The sequence below is a fragment of the Thamnophis elegans genome, chromosome 9 (genome assembly GCF_009769535.1).
Source record: "Thamnophis elegans isolate rThaEle1 chromosome 9, rThaEle1.pri, whole genome shotgun sequence".
Classification (NCBI taxonomy): domain Eukaryota; kingdom Metazoa; phylum Chordata; class Lepidosauria; order Squamata; family Colubridae; genus Thamnophis; species Thamnophis elegans.
Genome location: NC_045549.1, coordinates 31,633,913 through 31,639,195, shown reverse-complemented (window position 1 = coordinate 31,639,195; position 5,283 = coordinate 31,633,913).

Genomic DNA, 5,283 nt, shown 5'->3' with positions numbered 1-5,283 from the left:
ACAAAAGCAATGGCTATCATTACTTATTAGAATCGTCAGTGAATTTAGGTAAGCGTGGTTTATTTGGAGGCCTGTTTATTTTGCAGTGATACTAGCTGCACTAAAAATGATCTTATCCATTGTTACTTTCCAGGTGAACTATCCACGTTCTGCTGTTGCAGATATATTTACAGACTTCTGCTTAGATAAGGAAGTCTTAAAAGAAGGTAGAATAAGAAAACTGATGTTTCTTTGATCATTCTGATACAAGTAGCAACAAATGATTTTTGTACTGTATTGTTCATTTAAAGATTTCTCATTTTGAGACAACAGCTGTCCTCTACACTCATATCAATGAACAAACATTTCTGATACCTTTTGCTAATGATTGGTTTTAGATTTTATTTCTGTTACTTAGCAATTACTATCCTGCAGAGGAAATGTAATCATGAGCTGTCTCTGGGTTTTGGCATTTCTCTAAGATGTACCATCACTTGAGCAAATACGTACAAAATGCAATTATTCCCTTATGATTTCATTCAGCAGATTTTTGTAGGACTATGACAAAAATGATATAGAAAACCAACATACAGGAAATATATATATTTGCTATTACTAACATAAATTGACAGGTGTGGGGAGCAGATAATGATCCTTTGGAACATAATTATTTATCCTGTGTATGTGCAGTCTCTTGCCCAAGTTGTTAGTCTATCAGGAACTAAATAAATTTGTATTTTCCAGTTTGGGTCAAACAAGATCAGTTCTTGTACCAGAGCATCATGAATTTGAAAACAAGTCCTTATCAGAGCTTTTATTAGTCATTATGAAACAAATACTGATTTGCAATCTATGATGTATCAAATCATACACATATACCAAAAAAATGAGTCAGAATATACTGTGATTACAGGGCTTCAGCAAAAATTATCTTCCAAGTGTTTGTTTGGTAAAAATGAAATATTTTAACATTTTAATTAAAATTACAAGGAAACATTCTTTCTGAATGACTATCTATCTACTCTTCATTTATTATTCAAAATGAACAAAAACTACATGCAAAACATCATAACAAATTGTAGGATGAACAATTTGAAAATGAAAAAAGCTGTCTCATTAGAAGAAAAAGGAAGTTGAGAAAGATTTCCAAGAAACTAATGCTGTGGAAAAAAATATAGTCAGCTGGTAATGGCTGATTATATGTGCTGGTATGTACTTTAAATATATCCTCACCATAAAAACTTTCCAAATGATGTAAACATTAAATAACAAGCAATATTATCAAATTATGCTTTAAATAAAGACAGATTAAAATGCATAACCAATAATCATGAGTACAGCTTCACAATCATAATGTTCATGCTGGATATGGCTAATGGATTAAAATAAGAACACATCTCCCCATCCATAGCATGTGGATCCTGCTCCCTTCCTCCCCATCTTTTTAAATTGTAAATTATTAGTTATTATGAGTATTTATTATTGCAGTGTTTTATTGGCTTTAATGTTGTCCAGAATCGCCTTGAGGCCTAATAAATAAATATATTAAAATAGTGTGATGTCAAATTGATTTATAACAATTTAAGTTTGTGTGTAGACTGTAATAAAAATGGTGTTTATTTTTAATGGAAAGATAAATTTGTTTGGACGGATTTCAAAGTATGAACTGTCAAGGAAAATAAGTACTTTATTATTGCTATAATGTATGGGAAATTACAGCCAGGTTTATTTTTGTTTAGTACAAATAAGCCAGTGAATATATCATACTGGGCCAAAGAAGTGCATTGCACTTTATTATTATTATTTAGAAATTATTCATATGTGTTTTTAAGTACAATGAATCATACTCATGCCCAGCCTTTCCCATTTCAATAGTCAACCAGAGCAGCAGTGTCTCCACATTCCTTAACAACTGGAATTTAGCAGGATGTTGCTTCCACTGTTGCTCCATTTATTTATGTAATTACCATTAGAATGTCAAAGGATAGTTGTCTCGTAATACAAAACACCACAGTATAACAATATACTATGAACATGTGCTTTATTTTGCCTATTATGGATAATCCCACAACCAAGAATTGTGAGGAAAATGGGATAATTTTTTTTACTACTGGCTTGGTGGGCATGGCAGGGGAAGGATACTATAAAATCTCCATTCCCTCCCCACTCCAGGGGAAGGTTACTGCAAAATCCTCATTTCCTCCGGATTAGCTGGGACTTGGGAGGCAGAGAATAGATGGGGGTGGGGCCAGTCAGAGATGGTATTTACTCTGAACTACTCAAAATTTCCATTGCCAGTTCTCCAGAACTGGGCAGAACCTGCTGAATACCACCTCTGATTAGTACATTATGATATATAATATTCACTGTCAAATACAATAACTAAAATGTCCTATTGTACCATGTGCAAATCAATATTTGCAAATATGGATGTACAACACCATTTTATTTTTGTTCTCTCTTTACCAAGAGATCTTTATACTCTAGTTATGTTCTGTCAAGTTGATAGAAAATCAATAGATTCATATTTACACAAATGAAGAAAGCATCCTTTTTTTACTTCTCAATACAACAATAATATTTTGGACTTTTGGTCCCACTGTGTTTGTACAGAAAATAAATAAGTGATTATGTTGTTTCAGATGCCAGAATAATGCTTCATTAAAACACATAGTTTCTAAAATTATGTTCTATGCAGTATTAGTTTGACTGTAAGACAAATTTTAATATTTTTGGATCATTCTTTCGAACTACTTATTTACTACTGGAAGCTGATAGTTGGACAATAGAAATTGATTCTCTTATAATTATTGCTAAGAGATTGATTTTTCACTTTTGAAAAGACAAATTTATGATCCCAGTTACCTAGTTCCAGAAGACCTGATGATAACTGCACCTTACAAACAAGTTGTTTGTAGATGTAGATTATGTATGGATAATTACAATGAAATATATATTTATGAAATTGATAATTAAAATAACACACACATACATATCCCACACCACAGACACACACACATACACACTCACATGTACAATTTATGTTATTACTTCCTTGAGGTAATTTTTTTATTTTAAATAATAAGAAAAAAATCCTTATCGCTTTGACAGAAAACTGATTCTATTGTCCTGCAATTGGACAGCAACGAAAACAGAGAAGCCATGGTAACATAACATAAAATTTTATGCAGCCCATTTATTAACTGTCAGTACAAGAACAATCTAGTAGCAACAACATAGATACCACTGAGAATCTATGTCACGGATCTCAAACTCATGTGACATTTCGCAACTTTTTCTTATTCAGAGCTGGGGTGGGCGTGGCCTATGTATCTGTCCCGCAGGCTGCCAGTTTGACACCCTTGATACGTGATTGCACCAGATGTAAGTTTAAAAAAACACTCATCAATTTTTGGTAATTTTATTACAAATTACTAATTATAATGTTGAGAGTACCAAATATAGTGACTGTGAGGACAGTTTGCTGATAGTACAGAAACTGGCAGAGTTTACAGCACCTACTGGTATGTCATAAGTTCCAAACTGATTAGTAGCACGAAGAACAAGAGGCATTTGTACACCAACTTTTCCAAACAAATCCTTGTAACATTTTGTTAAGTATTTCAAGATTATTAGTCTAGAGACAAATAGTAATAGCAAATAATATTCTATCTTTACATATGATTCTTAAGTGCATATAGATAGCCCCCGAGTTCATTTAGTGAATGTTCAAAGTTACAGGAGACCTGGAAAAAGTGACTTGTGACTATTTTTCACACTTACAACTATTATGATACTTTCATGGTCATCTGATCAAAATTCAGACGCTTGGCAATGGACTCATTTGTGATAGTTGCGGTGTCCTGGGATCATGTTATCATTTTTTCCACCTTCTGACAAAGTCAACGTGGAAGCCGGATTCACTTACCAACCATGTTACTAACAACTGCAGTGATTCACTTAACATAAAATGGGGCAAAACTCACTTAACAACTGTCTTAGCAACAGAAATTTTGGGCTTTATTATTGCCTCCTATCTAATGCAGGACTTCCTGCACTAGATAGTGCAGGCAAGAGAAACTATCTGATGAGTCTGGAAGTAGATAGCAAAACCCAGGTTGTCATCTATTTTATGGTGCAAGAATCAATATGTGGGTACAATAAAGGCAATTTACTCCTCTCTCTGAACTGGACCCCAGCATCAGCATCGGCTAACAATGTTAAATGGCATTAGAGTTAGGTAAAACAGTAATACTTAAGTCAAACCTAAGGTTTTTTATTCCATAAATATGGTTAATCAGCTGAGATCATTTTTAAAAGGATTAAGAAATACAAGTAGTCCTCAACTTACAATTCATTTAGTGACTGTTCCAAGTTATGTCATTGAAAAAAGTGACTTGACCATTTTTCACACGACTATTACAGTATCTCCAGTCACATGATCAAAATTCAGATGCTTGGCAACTGACTCATATTTATGACTGTTCCTGTGTCCCAAGGTTATGTGCTAATTTTCTGTGACCTTCTGACAAGCAAAGTCAATGGGAAAACCAGTTTCATTTAACAACCATGTTACTAATTTACCAACTTAACAACTGTGGCAAGAAAAGTAATAGAATGGGGCAAAAGTCATTTAACAAATGTTTCACTTAGCAATAGAAATGTTGGGCTCAATTGTGGTTGTAAATTGAGAACTATCTATAATTTCATCAGATAAAGCAGCACTTTATAATATTGTGAAGACTAGGTGAGATTTTCCTCTTGTGCCCAGCTACAGTAGAAACTTTCCCAGAAACGACTGGCTGACCACTTTAGCAAAAAGGATTCTAGACCAGCTAAGCTTTTGTCTGATTCAACAGTTTATTTACTTTTTCTCACAAAAGCTCTTACCATGCAAAAAGCATCTTTCAAATGATCTTCCATATTTTTTAAACAGCTACACATTTTCAGCTGTTTAAAAGAGCAATTGCATGTCAGCCTGGGTCATTCTGCCTCTCACTGGTCTTCCATCAACTGATATAGCAAAATATTGCCTCCAACATTGATAACCTTCCAATTAATAGAATTAAGCTAATATAGGTAGTTCTCCATTTACAACAACTGAGCCCAGAACTTCTGTTGCTAAGTGAATAATTTGTTAAGCGAGTTTTGCCCCACGTTATGACTTTTCTTGCCGCATTTGTGAAGTAAATCACTGCAGTTCTTAAGCTAAGCAACACGGTTGTTAAGTGGATCTGGTTTAACGGTGATCACATGACCTTGAGACACTGCAACTACCATCTACATATGAATCAGTTGCCAAGT